The 17452-nt window shown below is 53.6% G+C and overlaps 1 long non-coding RNA gene across 1 annotated transcript in view; it reads right to left on the bottom strand.

The window, feature by feature from the left end:
• LOC123286478 (uncharacterized) overlaps nucleotides 1-15590 on the bottom strand; it is a 33153-nt gene extending 17563 nt beyond the window's left edge. Inside the window, exons 1-2 of the long non-coding RNA XR_006528863.2 lie at nucleotides 15295-15590; nucleotides 89-2331 (exon numbers count right to left, since the gene is read on the bottom strand). This is a non-coding gene — a long non-coding RNA (uncharacterized lncRNA). The remainder of the gene's footprint in view (nucleotides 1-88; nucleotides 2332-15294) is intronic.
• Between the last annotated feature and the right edge of the window lie 1862 nt (nucleotides 15591-17452).

Raw genomic sequence — 17452 nt, 5'->3', positions numbered from 1 at the left:
TTGGAGAGACCAAAGGGCTGCAGGCCCAGCCTCCCAGAATGCTCCCCAGCCTTCTGCTGGGGCTGAGCGCTATTCTTGGGGGTCTCACCTCCTCTCTGAGTGTCTTGTCCAAGACTTCCTTTGAACCACATGCAGTGTTCTCCCCAAGAGAAGCTCTAGTCCATGCAATTTTCCCAACTCCGTGCATTTCCAGTGACATGTCAGTGGCTTTAACACAGCCCTGACGCGGACAGAGGGGGCGATGGGGAAGAAAGACCTGCGGGCGGAAGGAGGGCCCATCTGGGAAGTGCGAGGGTGCTTCTCTGTGGCTGGAGGGTCCTCCGGGAGGTGGAGATGGGCAGGAGACGGACACAAGCAGGGTCCAGACCGACTGAGGTTGTTGCTGAAGCTGAAATGACGGGGCTTTTGAACCCTGGGCTGGATGGCCTCTTGAGAGCCACTGCTGCTCCACGTGGGCAGAAGGGGACCACGAGGGAGTGCGCTGTCCAAGCGACAGTCCTGGCACTGGGACTGCGTGGGGCCGGGCCTTCCAGAGACTGCGTAACACGACTCAGTAACCCACACGCCGGCCATGGGAGAACCCCCTGAAAACACGTTTCCAGGGCCTGCCCCGACGTGGCCTCTGTCTTCAAACCTCTCCAGTGTGACTCTTCAACTCCCTTCACAGTCGGGTGTTTTTGTGGTCAGGGGTGACTGTGGACTTGCGACTTGCGTGTCTAGTTTCTCGTGATGATCCACTGGGCTGGCAGCCTCTGACAGGGAACACTCAGCACCGTGTCATTTCCCTTTAGGTGACTTGTGGATCCCTGGCAAGGGTACAGGCAGGCGGATCAGGGCCAGCGCTCTAAGGACAGCAGCACAGGGCAGAGGTGGAGAGGCGCCCATCGAGAACGGCTTCTCTTGCCCAGGTCCTGGTGTGCTATCTGTGGCTCCTCAGCTGCTCCAGGGCTGCCCTAGGGGTGGGACAGATGCAGTGTGTGTAGGAGGGGCCTGGGTCTCAGTGGTTTCCGGGGCCGAGCCCTGGGATCCCCACGCCTCTCCCCTGGGCCTGCTGGCCTAGACTTTCCATCCTTACAGTGTTTCTCTTTGGGCTGTCCTCTGAGCAGTTGCTTGCCATGGTAACCAGCCAGATGTGGAACCCCAGCAGAAGGTGGCGATGACATCATTCTTGGGCTTCTGATTGACTGCGGCGGTTCTTTCACCAGAGGATCTGACAGGTGGCCTCACTCACCACCTGCATCCGGAGGAAAGGTAGGCGGTGCAAAGAATATGTCCAGGCCATGAGTCTCCGGGAGGTGAGCCAGAATAGAAGCCCAACTAAGAGCCCCATCCAAGCTCTAGGGGAATGAAGGGAAGAGAGGAGACCATCATTTACCTAAGGCTGGCCATGGCTAGGCAGCTGGCATAGTAAACTTCTGCATGCCCACACAGCCTTAGGAGCAGTACCACCATCCCATTTTATAGAGGACGAAACCAAGGTTCAGAGAGGTAAAGTAACTTGCTCAAGGCCATGCAGTCAGTGGGTGTGTGGCTGTGTGACTCTGGAGCCACACTCTGGACCATCCAGTGGGATATACTTTAAACAACTGAAAATGGCAGCAATGTCCAAGTTCCGAAAATCGAAATGGCCTCAGTATCACATGACTTTTGTTTCTGAAATCTCTGTCAAATCCAGCCAAGTGGAAAGTCCGTCCTTATTCCCTCCCAGGCCGCACAGTCCAAGCTAGGTTTCGGTGACCGCTCCAGCCCTCGGCTTCCTGCCAGTCTTGGTCGGCCCTCCCTGGGATGCCCCTAATACACTTGTCCGGGGCTTCTCGTGAGTCCAGGAAACTCCACAGGACACAGCTGAGCCTGGGCAGCCAGCACACACGCACTGCGTCTGGAGGGAACAAAGCAGGGGTTTCCCTGGACTCCATGAGGGTCTATTCCTCCTAGCGGGCTCTCTCTGCCTAGCACCCACCCCCCACCTCCGGGAACTCTCTCAAGGCCGGGGACCTGGACTGGGAGCTGTTAGTGGGAGGCGACATTCCTGGGACTGTCCAGTGACAGGGCTTCCCCAGAGCAGCCGATGACATCATCTGCCCTTTCAGGTCGGGGGAGCAATTTTCAGGCAGAACAAAGCAGGCCGGGGAGATATCCTGCATGACTCATCGGTGTGCCACGCACCAGCGCTTCCGGGCCTCAGGAGAAACCAGACACAGAGGGCCATTGTTTGTCCCGGAAGCCCCCGTTGCCTCTGCAGCCTCAGTGGGGTCACTTGTGTTTTTCTCTCTGGTTCTCTGTGACTGTAGTCAGTCTCGGGGGTGGGGATCCTCCGGGCTGCCTGGGTCCCTGCAACAGGAGAAAATCAATATCTAGTCACCCACCCACAAGTCCCATCAGAATACCCCTAATGAGGGACCGGGCCAGGCCTGGGAGGGAACAGACTGCCTCTCTCTGCCTCCTGGCTTAAACAAAAAGCAAGTAAAAATGCTGTGGATCAACAGGACAGACAGCTATAAATCTGTTTCTATCATAATCTCTCCAGATTCTTATCTAGGGCAGGAAGATCCTGAACCCACACCCACGCTCTACCCCAGAAAGCGGCCCACACTCAGGGACACAGACCCAAGGGGCTAGTGCAGAAGGCACAGGGCCTGGTGGCAGAGCTGGGCAGAGCCAGGGGATAAGGAGGGGAGGGCTGAGTGGCTGCCCCTGGGTTTGGACCAAGCTGGAGGTCCTTGGATACCTCCAGGGGAAAAAAGCAAAAAAAGTTTTTGAGAGGAATCAAAGGATATAAAAGAGAATTCACAGGAAGGGAAACTCAAATGCCTAACAAGTGCGTGCAGAGGTTGTCAGCCTCACTAGCTATCAGGGAAATGCGACTTAAAACAATGAGATATTATATTACAGCCGTGAGATTGGCAAAAATTGCCAAGAGGGATACTATCAAGTGCTGGCAAGTTGTGGGGAACAGGGAGCCCAGGAGCTGCTGGTGGGAGTGAAGGCCAACCAGGCAAGTGATCAGTTTTCACTGAGAATCATTATGCAAATTCAGTATTATTCAAATTCAATTGCAAACAGGAATTCCACTCCTGTTGAGGGTACTAGACCAGGCCCCAGGACCCACCTGCAGAGGACTCACCCCCAGGTAAGTGTCCCACACACGCACTCCCGGTTACACCCGTCCCCAGTGCAGACTTTCCTCAGCAAAACCTGGAAACCAGGTCCCAGTGAGGGCCCTTGCCCACTGGCCAGCTGCTGCCTCTGGCCCTCTGGGGACTTGGAATCAGGGCTCTGACCCTGAAGAAGGAAAGACACCTCCCTCCCTTTCCAGGCTCCAGCCTGAGTGCTGACCCTTCCACTTCCATGCCGGTGTTAGTTTTCTCTTGTTATGTAACAAATTACTACCAACTTGGCAGCTTAAGCAGCCCCCTTTCATCATCTCATCTCGGTTTCCCCAGTCAGGAGTCTGGGCACGGCTTAGCTGGATCCTTTGCTCAGGGTCTCACAGGACTGTAATCAAGGTGTGAGCTGAGTGGCTTTCTCATCTGGAGGCTCCAACAGGGAAGACTCTGCTTCTGAGTTCATGCATTTCCTTACAGCTGTGTTACTGAGGCCCAGCTCTTCTGCTTACTGTTAGCTAGGGGGCCACCTCTCATCTTAGAGGCTGCCTATGGTTCCTGGCCAGGTGGGCTTCCTCAACATGGCTCCTTACTCCATCAAGCCAGCAAAGAGAGACTCTCAACTCAGGGAGGGCCCAATCCCTCTTTTAAGGGCTTTTACCAGATTAATCCAGCCCCACACAGAACAATCTCTGAGGTTTTTTTTCCTTTCTTTCTTTTTTTTTTTGGTGAGGAAGATTGGCCTGAGCTAACATCTGTTGCCATTCTTCCTCTTTTTGCTTGAGGAAGATGGTCACTGAGCTAACATCTGTGCTCATCTTCCTCTACTTTGTATGTGGGATGCTGCCACAGCATGTCTTGATAAGCAGTGTGTAGGTCTGTGCCCAGGATTTGAACCAGCAAACCCCAGGCTGCCAAAGCGGAGTGCATGAACTTAACCACTATGGCACTGGGTGTGCCCCAATCTTTGTTTTGATTAGCTCAACTGATTTGGGATCTTAATGACACCTGCAAAATCCCTTCATCTTTGCCATATTCTATTTGCTAGGAGCAAGAAACAGGTTCCACCCACACCCACGAGGAGGAAATTATGGATAGAACACGGGGCGGGGAATCATGAGGCCACCCTAGGGTCTGTCCACCAATCTGCCTGCCTGCCTTCCTGAAGGGGAGGGCTCCTGGTCTGCTGAAGGGAGATGAAGACTCAGGCAGCACAGAACAGCCTTGGACACACAGCCTTCCCAGCGCAGGTGGAAGGAAAGGGCTCTGAACCTCTGGAGGAAGGGCGGGCAGACAGGGATGGTGCTGGAGTTCTTATCAACCCAAGTGTGGAGGAGGCTGGGAAAGAGAGATGGGCGGGAAAAGAGGTCCTGGAGGATGGCTGGCCTCTTGGGCAGCACAAACCAGTAGGGAAGGGATGGGGGCAGCAGGCAAGGGTGTGCTCTGTGGGTGCCCTGGGATGGTCCTCGAATTTCCCCCTTTCCAGCTGAGAGGGCCCCAGAGATGGGCCCCTCTCCCCGTCACTGGTCAGCCCCTTACACTGTAACCTCTTCCTCTGCCCCTGCCATCGTTGCCATCAGGGGACCCACCCACCCCCTCTCCACTCGGCTTTCACAGGCACCTAAAAGGTCAGCTAAGGAGCAGCTGGGAGGGTGCTGTGTATCCCCACAGAGGGACAGTGGGATGATTGTCACTGGGCAGACGTGACCTCAGCCCGCTGGGCTCGGCTCATCCTGCTCTCGGGAGGAACAATGTCCAACAGGAACAAGCACCCGCTATGCTGGGTCTGCCCCCATGGCTGGGTTCAGACCTGGCAGGGTCAGAACATCCAGCGCCCATGCCCTGCCCTGGGAGCCCACGCTTCAGGCCTCCATGCGCTATGGAGAGACAAGGCCGAGGAGCTGGTGGCCTGGGCAGGGGTGAGCCCTTGAATCTGGGATTCTGCTCAGCTGCCTGCCCAGTTCTTGAGTACTTCTGCCTGCCCTGCCTCCCGCACCTTCACCACTTTTGATCTCTGTGCCTGCCACACCATGGGCTGGATGGGGTACTTGCCTGCTCTGAGCAGGCTGAGGAGGAGTCCCAGCCCTGTGCCACTCACCAACCCTGGACCCTAGGGCCTGCCTCAATGTCCCCTCACATTCTGACCTACCTGCCACTCTCAGCCTGAGAGCTCCCAGGGCCAGCTCCTCCACCCAGAACCAAGGCTCTCAGTCACCCTCAGCCTCTGCTCATACCCTAAGCAAGCAAGGCTTCTAAAGCAAAGCATATGCGATCAAAGGTGTGGTCCTGACATCGTGGATAACCCCTCTGAGCTGTCCTGAGCCCGGATCTCTCACGCCCCAGGCCTTGGCACACGCCAATCCATGGCACTTGGCCTTCGCATGCAAACCACAGAAACGAGCTTTGGCAAACTTACTTAGAAAAGGATTTTAATGGAAGGACATTGGGTGGCTAACGGGATTATCGGGAAGGCTGGAGAACCAGGCTGGAAACAGGCAGGAACCAGGGAGGTGAGCAAAGGGGGACAGTATGCTAGGGTCTGCCACCCCTGGATGGACACTGCTAGATTCTCCGGTCTCTCAGCCTCTCTCTGAAATCTTGCGTCACTCCCTCCACATTCAAAGCCCCAGGGAAAAGGTGGGGTCAAGTGTAGGTCCCAACCATCACTCTGGCCCAGGAGCAAGGAGGGGCCAGCAGCCCCACTTCATCTTCCACAGAGAGAGGAGGTGGGCCACCTTTCTTGGGAGTCCTCCAACAGAGGAAGGGTGTGGCCACCACACTCTCAGGTGAGCTCCCTGTCTTGGCCGTTGCAACACCCAGGGTTCGGCACTGCCAGTGCACACCAAACCATGCTGTAGGGGTCAAGGTCTCCTTGACCTGTCTGAGAGCGGCTGGAAGGCAGTAGGTCACTCTTTGGACCTGGCCAGCTAACTGTTCCATATATAGTGATGGTGGGTGACTGTGCCTTGTCTAGTCCCAGAACTGGGTCCCCCACCAAGCTGCCCAGGTCTGTGCTTCAGGCCAAAGGTCCTGCATTTCTTGTCTGTGCACCATGACTTGGGGTTCCGATTCTTTCCTTACTTGGTACCTGGCTCACAGACGTAGGCTTACTTAGTGTTTTGCCCTTCTAGCAAATGGGCACCCTCAGAGCCATCAAAAGGGAGATTTCTTCTGTGATTTTAGGAGATTCCCTACTAAACTGCTTGGCGGCACTGAACAAGGACGCAGAGCTGTGTCCCCAGAGAAGCCCCAGCCTAGGCTGGGCCAGGCGGCAGGGCATGAGTAACAGGGAGCTGCAGCCTCCCAGTTGCTGCCCCTGAAAGCAGCCAGCATCCCGGAGGGCCATGCGGGGAAGCCAGGTGGATGGGATCCCCTGGCTGACAGCTCCCTCAGCCTCCCATCTAGAGACATCTCTTCTCTTCTGCTGCTCAGCGGCTGGGCCTGGGAAGGACTGGTGTGTCTGCTCCCACCACAATCCTGCTCCCAGCCTCCTGCCTCTGCTGACTCAGCCTGCTTGCTCCAGGATCTGAGCACTGAACCTGAACGTGGAATGGGGTCCCCAGCACTCCGTCCACCCCCACACCCGCTCCCCACCTCTGCCACCCCTGCCACCCCCGCAATGCCATAAGGCTCTGGGGGTCTGAGTGGGAGGAGCAGAGTCCAGAGGCTGCAGCTGTAAGAGGTTGTTTCCTTAGAGCCAGTCCAGAGCCCTGACTCAGCCGCTCAGACCCCGGGTGCAGCAGAGGGCCTCCAGGGCTTCTTGGCTTGGCCAGCTAGCTGCCCACCTTCGGCTGAGGAATTTACCCCCAAGAGAGGGGATCAGATTGCACATTCCTGAGGCCTGAGTCACTCTTGGTTCCTGCTCGGCTTCAGGAATGTGTTTATGCTAACAGGCTGGGAGGGAGGCCGAGGGCCTAAGAGGGATTGCACACACCATATGTCTGTTCACTCTCTATCCGGCTGGCTTGGGGAGAGGGATGAGGGGCCCTCTCAAGGATAAGGGGAAAAGGCTATGACCTCTGGAGCTACTCAGATGCCATTCTGCGTGGGCCTCAGAGGGGCCCCAGAGAACCAGAAGAGGGGAGGGCCAAACTCAGGCCGGAAGTGATGGCTTTGCCTTGTCCAGAGCTGGCTTTAACTTGGTCCCGTGGGACCGAGAGTAGAGAGTGGCCAGTCCAAACAGGGCCTCCCTGCTGTGACCCTGAGAAAGGGACTTGCTCCCTCACCGCCTCCTTCCATAGAGGACAGTCTCCTTGAGGACGGAGAGGGCTTGCCGAGGCTCTAGCTGCTCCTGGCTTCCCCCCAGAGTCGTGGCTGTGAATCCTCGCCACCCGCCCCATCCAGGATCTCTGTTGAGACATAGATGGTTCTTTTCTGTCTCCAACATGGGCTGTCTAGCTGTGGAGAGAGCCCACATAGACTTCAACAACACAAGCTGCTGTCACTGAGGGCGCAGCAGTTAGGCAAGGAGCTAAGCCCTCAACTCAGTGTGGCCATAGGCCCTGGTGTGCCTGGGACAGTCCTGGGTTGCTGGACAATTATTAATAGTGCCTTCTTTCACTCTCTAAAGTGTCCTGGCCTGGAAGATCACTATAAATTCACCCTAACTTTATGGGTATTATTTTATTTAGTCCCCACAATGCTCTACAAGAGAGGCACGGCTAACAGCCCCATTTTATGATGCAGAAACTAAGGCTTGAGAAGATAAGTAACTTGCCCAAGTTCATCCAGTTAGAAGTGGCAGATCCGGAAGCGTAAGAACTCAGCTCTCGACTTCAAAGCCCCTTTGTGTAGCCACAACACCCAACTTCCTCTTCTAAAATCCTTTGATGCTTTGAAGGACTGAGAATTTAATATCTCCAAATAGTAGAGAAATTACAGTTGAAGTCTGGAGTTATCTTGGCCCTCTTCCTGGCCCCACACTTTGGCTATCTTTGCCATGTTGCTCCCTTTCTGGGGGAGATTGTGCACAAATCATTTGTTCATTGGTAGCAGCAGCATCATTATCATCAGATGAATAAGCATCATTGTGCCTACTGTGTGCCAGCTGTTGCACAAGGTACGATCCTCTAATCCTCACACCAATCCTGCAAGTTGGGTGTTATAGTCCTGCTTCCACAGAAAGGAAACTCCCCAAGGTCACAGAGCTGGGAGGAGGCAGAGCTGGGGCTAGAACTCAAGGATCCTGACTTTGAGCTGAGCGAATTCTCCACAGTGGCCATTTTCATGCATGCATTACAGAAGCTCAGCAATGGGTTGCCATTTGGGCTCCAAGGGAATATGGTTCCAATGGGCCCATGGCAGAGACAAATGGCTAAGCCACGCGTCTGGACCCACAGACCCTCAAAGCCCCCAGGCATTCTGGCTACTAAGGAGCCAGGACTGTCCTGCCCAAGAGCACAGAAACAAGCGGGTTGAGTTGGTCTGAGGCCCATAAACAGATGGTCTTCACTGGCTGATACATCACATTTAAGAGGTTTTGGGACAGCACTTTCATTTCTTTGGTGGGAAAGACCAGATGTCTTTCAGAACAGTGCATGGCCACCTTGAAGGTGGAGAATGAGCCATTTCTGGAACCCAAACCTCTGCACTCCAGTTTCCCCACCCGGAGACCATCACGCTGTGAGAGCCTGTTCCTACCCCAAGGCACTGGCCTCAGGGGACGGAGAAATAAAAGCAAGCACATTCCAGATGTTCCCGGGAAAATGAGATTCGGGAAAAGGATGTTTGTTCAAAATCTACCAAAAATAGAGAACCAAGAAGAGGAAGAGGCAACCTCTTGACCCATTTAAAAAGCTGTTTCCCAGGAATGACTTTCTAAGTAATGCACAATGTTGCAGAAGGAAAAGCCAATGGCTTTGACAATGTAAACATGTAAAACTTTGGTATGCTAAAAACCACCAAAAACAAAAATAAAAGTAAACAACACACTAGTAAAACACATATGCCACAGATGTCACAACGGCAACGTATAGAGAGCTCATAACACGATTTTTAAATAAATCCATCAAACTGTGTTAGAAAAACAAGCGAAGAAAGCAGATAATTGACTCCCCAAATTTAAAATGGCTTAATAATTGTGAACGTTTGTTTCATTGATAATCATATGTTATAATTTTGAAATAGTAGTATTGACTTTTTGGATAATAGGATTTGCTTTACTGGTGTTACCATAAGCTCGTGCAGACCCACGACACCGGCCCTCTCAGACCTGGGCTGGTGGTAGCATATGAGCCAGGGGCAACCCTTCTAGAAACACTTTGGCAGACTGTATGAAGGATATTTAACTAGAAAACCTAAACATCTTGGAATTTTCTCTGAGGAAATAATTAGAAATTCGAACAAAAAATTATGGACAAAGATGGCTAATAAAAAGAATGTTGAATAGCAAAAAATGGAAGCCCAGATGTTCCAAAATAGGTGAATAATTGAGCATATTACAATACAGATATATGATTATACAGCCATTTAAAATGGTGTTTTTGAAGAACATTCATACAAAGGAAAAATAACTGTAAAATATTAAGGGAAAAAGGTAGGCTGCAAGGCAATTTTAAAAAGCTTATATACATATATGAATGACATGGCCATATAGAATTATGACAGCCATCAACCATGTACATCTGAGGCAGGGAGAGTAAGTCGCGATGCTTTTCCTTCTGGCACAATTCCTAAGGCACGTAAGCTGGCACCATCTTCTGCTCTCACAAAGATGGTAGGTGTGTCATGAGGCCATTTAATGTTTCAGAGGATGGAGGTGAGGCTGGGAATGGGGGAGGAGCCTGAGGGAAAGTCCAGGAGAACAGAATGTTTGGGTGCCCCCAGGGATGGTGACCCTGGTTCCGTGATAGGTCAGTGGCCCAGAAAGTGTCAGGGCCAGTGGACCAAGAACAGCACCCCTTTGAAAGGCACAACCCAAGTGGCCAAGTGTGGAGAGCCTGACCACTGAACCCAGGACCAGGCTTGGTCATCATCCCATGGTCTCCCCAGCCCAATGCCCCAGGACACGGGACCCCCCCAGGCGCTCTCGTACCGGTTCTTGGGGCCAGACTGTGAACACTAGGCTACCTCAATCTGGTGACCAAGGAAGTGGACATGTTTCTTCAGCACGTTAAAAAAAAAAAGACCAAAATATAGTTTATAATAGGTGGTAGGATTATAAGTGATGTTAATTTTCTACATTTTTAACATTTTCTATATCAAGTATATATTACGTCTGTAATTGGAACAAACAATAAAGGCTACTTTAAAAATAATCCACAAGCTTCTCTCTCTTACCAAGGAAAAATGCCTCCTGAGTTATTCAAACCAATTTTTCCGCTGCCAGCAAGGCCAGAGGGTCCCAGCTCCCTCCTGGGAGTGAACTGCAGCCCAGCGTGGGGGCTCGCAGACCCCAGCCCTCGCTCTCAGATGTGTCTGCACACTTTTACAAAGCAAGCTGACATAAAGACACACGAGGTGAAGGTGCAGGACATCTCTCCTAAGATGGCCTGACCGGAGTCCCTTTGACCTCAGTGCCCTCTGCCCCCAAAGGCTTCTGAGGCCTGTCCCCAAGGTCCTGGGCTCCGGTAGGCCCTGCATTCTGAGAATCCGACTTCTCCAGGGTGAGAGCTGCCAGGTGGAGCGAGGCCAGAGTGTCCGGGCCATCTTGTGACCTCCCATGGGAACCAGATGCTGCCCACCAAGGCAGAGGCCTGCGACCAAAGCCACTGTCACCTAGTGTTGTTCTCTCTGTCCCTCTCCACTCGGGCACCAAACTCTCTTTCCCTGTGGCTCTCCTCTTCAGCCCTAACTCTGTCCGGGGCCACAGAATAAGACCCCTGTCCCTGCCCCTCCTGATGGATTTGTAGGGTTGCAGATGATGAATGAGCACGCCCCCAGTCGGAGCCTTTGCTTCTCCAGTTGACCCATCCCCAGTTACTCCAGCCATTCCTCAGACGGTCACTGAGGGTCTTCACCGTCATACTTGCTCTCCTCTGAACACACTGCAAGGTCTGACCATGTAGCGTAGAGCGAGACTCCAACCTCCTCATTCTGGACACTCAACATCTATTGATTGCAACTTAAATGGTGAGTTTCCCTGGAGACTCATCACACATTCCCTCCTGTGGAGCTTGCTCTCCACCAAACTTCCAGCCCGAGGTCGCACAGATTCTGTGGCACAGAGAAGTCCGGATGACCAAGTCAAGAGCCAGTTCCCAGATCAGCTCCCAGGAGCTATTCCTTGTGGGCTTGAATGTCCCCAGGGGGACAGTGTGACCTGCTGGGTGGGAAGCTACCGTTGCACAAGGAGTCAGGAGGACAGAATCGGCCTCTGTCTTTGTGCCCAAGTCACCATGTGATCCTGTTGAGACCCTGAGATTCTGTGGCCTCTATTTTCTCATCTCTAACACTGGGCATTAATCCGTACTGCCTTTGTGAGGACCAAAGCAGGCCTTGTACACACGTTCAGTGGTCTGCAGGATCCGTGTGGTTTCTGAGGGAGGGAGCTGATTCTAGAACACAATAGCCATGGGCGCCTCCAAAGCGGGCTTCTTCCAAAAGCCACTCCTTTCTTGGAGCCCCAGGCCCATCTCTTCTGGACCCCTCCAGCACTTTCTGCCTGACCACATAGCTCTTTAGTTTTCCGTTGGGTCCCTAGCTATTTCATATGTGAAAATCTTATCTTTCTAGTACATGATCAAATGGTTGGCTACTAATGACCCCTGTGCCCCAAGCTCTGTCTGGGGGACAGTGTCCCTTACTGGGAGTCGAGAAACGTTTCAGAAGGCTTTTGGAGGACATGAGCTCCTCTCTAAGGGTGATGGGGCAGTGTCCAATACAATTGTATGGTTACCCTGCTCTGGAGGTGGGGCTGCCACAGGCTACTGATGGGTCTATCTAGGCGAGACCAGACCTGGCACCAGCTGACCCAGGAAATGGTCTGAGGGACCAGGACTTCGGTGGACGGGGTGCCAGAGGCTGAGGCTATTCAACTTCTAAGTGCCAGAACGGGCTGTGTTATCTTGAAGGTCTCTTTCAGGTCCAAAAGCATCAAGTTCCAGAATTGTAAGAACCCGGATCTTGAGAATCAGAGGACGGAGAATTCTAACTGCCGCGGATCCTAAGGTTCCGAGACATCATTCTCAGGAACAGCATCCCTCGGCTGCCATCCTCCACAGAAATGCACAGTCCTTTCAAACCCAAGGGGGTCCTGCCTCCCCTTGACATAGGCAATCCAATACTTCTGCCCAGAAGCAGTGCACAGCAATCCTGTCACCAGGACACCAGGTTGAGTTCTCCAAAGGGGAGGTGCTTCCCTGTCTGGCCCGCTTGTGTCCTCGTCACATTCAGCCATGTGTGCACAGGGACCAGGGTGGGAATATACTGTGGGCCCTGCTGCCCCTGCCCGCCTGCAGAGCTACCACGGGGATGGGGGTGCGGGGAGGGGGCAGGTCCTTCTGAGGCACTGATGCCTGGCACGAGGGCCTCCAGAGGGGCACTGAAAGAATGCATGTGGACTGGCCCTTGGGCCCTGCGACACTAACTGGGGGGGCCCCCCCAACACACCCATGCGTTTGGTTAGAAATCCCTAACACGACCAGTATCTCCGTTTCAGAGGTAGATTATGGTCCATGAGAGAGAGCCCGGGGCCTGGAGGTAGAAGGGACGCTGGTTTCTCGTCAGGGCTTTGCTGATGACTGGCTCTGGGGCTTGCACACGTTCCCTCCTGTTGCTGGTCTCATTTCCTCACATCTAATCCTGGATGTCCAATCACATCAGGAACAGCTGAAACAGCTTTTGTCTTACACACCAACTCCAACAGCTCTGTTGTAGCTGCCTAGAGCACTGAGTTGAGAAGGATTCTGAAGTTCAGTCTAGGCTTAAAAAGGAAAGAAGTGCAGTGGTGTATTAGTAATGCCTGCCATTGGTGCAGGGGAGGAGAGGGCCAAGGTGTGCAGAGTTCAATGAGATGATGCGAGGGTGCTTTGGGTTACAGGTCTACATGACTCTGTAGATGCCTGTGGTAGAGAGAAGATACTGGCAGAGGTGAACGGGTCCAAGAAGAGTAGCTGATGGCACAAAAAATCCTTTGCTGAGTTTGGCTGGTGACTATGAGGCAGCTAGTGTGGACTGCCAGCCGAGAAGGCCTGGATGACCCAGTGAAGTGACTGCTCCTTCTCTAGGCTGGAGTGGAGGCCATAGACCATGAGCTGGATCCCTGCCCTGCATTTTGCTTCTGGTGTGGCTGTGGTGCTTGGCGGGAGAGGCTGCCTCCTGGCTGAGGCTTGGATCTGCAAGGCCGGGGCACTGGCTGGGCCTGGCCAAGCGCCCCCACAGCTGCCTGGAAGTAAGGGGTCCTCGGGACAGACACAGAGCCCAGCACACCCCATCCTGGAACACGGGGGAGACTTCCTCGCAGCCAGAGCAGTGGGATCAGGGTGAGTGTCTCGGCAGCCTGGGGAGGAGGCCCCCACGTGATGAGAGCCTCAGTTTCCCATCTGTGAGGCAGAGATCATACCAGCTGTCGACTTCTCAGGCTGGCAGGCATAGCTATGCCCTGCAGAAAGGCAGCGACTGAGGGGGTGAGCGGGGGCCTCACGCCCTGGAGCAGGGCCATGCCCACCTGGAGGAAGTGGTGTCTTCTTCTGATTTGCACAGATGTGCCTGTGGACTAGCGGCAGCTCTGGGGTCCACGTCAAGCAGGACCACTATCTTCACCACCACAATTACTCATGCCCTAACTGAGGCAGGTAGGCCCAGAGAGAGGGAGTCACTCCACAGGGCACCGGGAGGGCTTCATGGAGGAGGGAGAGTTTGAGCTGGGAGCAACGTGATTCCCTCCACAGCCCATGTCTGGCTGACTGACGTCCCCCAGAGGGGCCGCAGCCTACTCGTTGCTGCTGTCCTTCCCAGCAGGGCTGTTTTCTGTCCTATTTCTGTATTTTGGTTCCTGCTGACTCTTCTGTGACATAAACATAAATGACACAACAGACACACCATCTTCAGAGCCGAGGAAGCCAGCAGCTGGACCCTGCTGGGCAGGGAAGGTGGGCAGGGTGATGGTCACGTCCATCCCTGCCGCATCCCGGGGCTCCATGGAGGCCTTTCCAGGGCCCTGTGTCCTCTGGGTGGCCAGGAAGAGGTGAAGCCAGGAGGCGCCCCAGAGTAGACACCAAGAGCTTATAGCACGGCTACAACTGGATTTCTCACCTTACTTTTTAATCACTGGGAACTTCGTTCAAAGGCTTTCCTGTGTGGAACCCCAGAATAGAAAATGGAGGAAGGAGTGGCCCAGAGCTTCCCCCGGTCACCCCTTCAGGGCCCTGAAGCACTTCCACAAACCTAGGGCTCCTAGGGCACCAGGATTTGGAAAACTACTCACTGCTGGATGTGACCCAAACATCTAAAGCTCCTCATAACTTCTGCCTCCATCCCGCCAATACCTCTCCAAGCCTGCATCGTGCCACTCAGATACTCCTGTTCCTGTCCTGGACCTCCTGTCTTTGACACTATCTGCTTTGTCAGCCTGGAATGTCCAATCTCTCTCCCTCCCATTCTTCTTCTGGAAAACTCCTAGTCATGCTTCAAGACCCCAGCTAGGATACTACTTCCTCCAAGAAGCTTATTTTGATCTCTCTCCCTGCTGCCCCCTATGTACACAGGCAAATTTGTCCCTTCCTCCCCTCTCTATACGCCCGCCATCCTCCCTTTCACTGTGTCTGAAGCGCCCACTTCCCTCTTTGTCCCCACGTTTGTCAGGGCTCCTTCACAGCCTGGTGTCTCTTCACCTCCTTGTTCTCTGGGCTGAGCCCACGTGGAGGCTCCATTGGTGACTGCGAACTAGACTCTGGGTGGGATTTGGGCCCCTTGAGTGTGTTTAAGGTCCAGCTCAGGGCCTCCCCTCATGGCCACAGAAAGTGGCTGAGTCTGCATCATCATCACTCATCTCACTTGAAGAGCGAGGCCCAAGGGTTGGGCCCCTGGGCAATTCCATGTTTACGGCGTGGCCTTGGAACATGGGATTTTGGCCCCTTGGCCTCAGCTTGGACCATTTTCGCCCAGCCCAGCAGGAAACAGGCATCTGTTCCAGGACTCTGGAGCAAAAGGTCACTTCCTGGGCCAGGGTAACCACGGCAACAACCCCCCTTCCCCCAGCAGCCTCGGACTAGCGAAGTGTCCTCACGAGCTCTGATTTGTCCAAATTTACCTTTTCAGACTAAGGAAGGTCTTGTGCCGGTTTTAGCCCCTCGCCAGATTTCCAGGCGTCCTGGGCAATCTGGGCTCTGCTGCTGACTTGCTGGGGGCTTCGGTAAACGTCTAGGCCTTCTGCCTCGGTTTTCTCAGCTGCAAAAGAAGGAAGTTCATTTTGATGAGAGGTGATCAAAACCGGGCTGTAGGAACCTTAGGGATTCCACAGACATTAGAGTACTTTTGCCAGCAAATACCTTGCCTGGAAAAGACTTCTCTTATTGATTTTATGTGTCAGACATGCTAAAGAGCTGGGCAAGATTTTTTCGCTTGGAAAAAATAATAAAGATTTTCACTGATTTTAAAAGAAAGACCAGAAAAGTGTTGGATATGATTGCTGTGCATTTAAAAATCTAAACAGTGTGCGCTTAAACTGTAGTAGATTCTCAAAGATTAGGACTGGGAGAACTCCGGGGAAGAAGACCTGCTTCCTGTTTCCCAGGCTGTACACTGTGGTTGTTGTTTCCTCAAGACTCTTATTATCCTTCCGGGTGTGGCCAGAGAGCCTGGCAGTCTTCTTCTCAGGGGCCTTCCTCCCTCAATGCCAGGAGCAGGGCCCAGCCCAGGTGATGAGGCAGCTGAAAGTGGGGGCCCCAAGGCCCCCCACTGGGTGTGAGGTAGGTGTGCCGGGAAAGCCTCCTTTGGGAGGGGACAGAGGCTGGGAAGGTAGGTTGGGGGTGGCGCGTGGTGGGAATGGAGTGAGGGGACGGAAACTCGAGATGGGCTCAGGAACCCGAAGCCTGGACACTGTCCCTTGGGGCCTGTGGCCTACTGGAGAGACTGCTAACTTCTGGTGGAAATGTTTATTTTTCTGCTCAGACTCCTGGCATCCAATCCAGGCCAGTGGCAGGGGCTGTTGGGATTCTGAAACAGGAACTGGGACAAGAAGATGGAGGAGCTGTCACAGGCCCAGGCTGAGTGAGGACGCGCAGTGCCAGCATGTCCCACACTCCCTGCCACCCTGGGGCCAGGGAAATGCATCCCATGTGAACAGTCCTGCCAGCCACAACAAGCCGCCTGGGTTCATGCCCCGCTGGGGACATGGGCCTGCGTCACTCCAATTGTCCTGGCCACCCAAGTCAAACAAATGAGATTTGGGTTCTTTAAGATCAGATTTGGATGCAAACCAAACCAGGAATCTGCCTCTGGGGAGAGTACTAGGATTGGGGACAGAGGCCAAGGGGGCTTTGAGCTTTCTCTGCAATGTTCTTTTTTTTTTGCAAGGAAAATTTATTTATGAACTTGAGTAATAACAATAACAAATATTAAGTTTTTGTTAAAGATCAGACTTGAAGAGCTTACTGTAAAAATATCTGTTATCTTACAAGAGACTCCAAACACGTTTCTTTTCAGACATGGGGGTGGGGGGCTGCCTGGGTCAGACTGTGCTCCCACCTCGCCAAATGGTTTGGAATCAGATCTGGCTCCCTGGGCCTCAGTTTCCCCATCTGTACCACAGGGAGATGAACCCGGTAGTCTCCGAGGTCCTTCCAGCCCTGATATCAGGAGACGAGAAGCTTCGCCGTGTGAACAGCAAACAGCCTGTTGTCTGGGTTCCTCTGGCCTGCTCCGTCACGGGGAGGCTCCCCATAAGATGCTGCGTCCTCTGAGACGGAAACCCTCGGAGCCTCGGCCTGTTGATTTGGAAGTGGTCCCAGGGCCATGGGGCAACAGGAGAGCACCCCTGGGGCTCTTTGGGCAGGTGAGTTGAGCTGCCTTCCTGGGGAGAGTTAAGCCAGGCCCCAGAAAGCCTTTGGAGTCCCCCAGCCTCAGGGCAGTCAGACCAATGGTTGGCATCGCAGGGAGGTTAGTCATGTCTCTCTCCGAGCTTGGGATTGAAAAGCCATGACCTGTGTGGGTCGTTAAGACAGAGATGGTCTGGTTAGGGACACTGGCCCAGTGACCCTGCCCCTGGCACCAGTCACTATGACAACAGCTCAATAGGGTCCCAAGGGCCTAAGAATCCTGGTTCTACTGAAAGCGAGGTTGGCTGAGGTCAGACAAAGAGGGATTAATAGAGCCCTGTTCTCGTTAAGCCACAAAGCAGCATTATTACAAGTCTCAACGGCCCTACCAGGAGACGCATCATGCTTTCAAGTCACAGAGAGCCCAGTACA

This window comes from Equus asinus, chromosome 6 (genome assembly GCF_041296235.1).
Source record: "Equus asinus isolate D_3611 breed Donkey chromosome 6, EquAss-T2T_v2, whole genome shotgun sequence".
Classification (NCBI taxonomy): domain Eukaryota; kingdom Metazoa; phylum Chordata; class Mammalia; order Perissodactyla; family Equidae; genus Equus; species Equus asinus.
The sequence above is the reverse complement of the archived record's forward strand: the minus strand, read 5'-3'. Positions and strand labels throughout refer to the sequence as shown.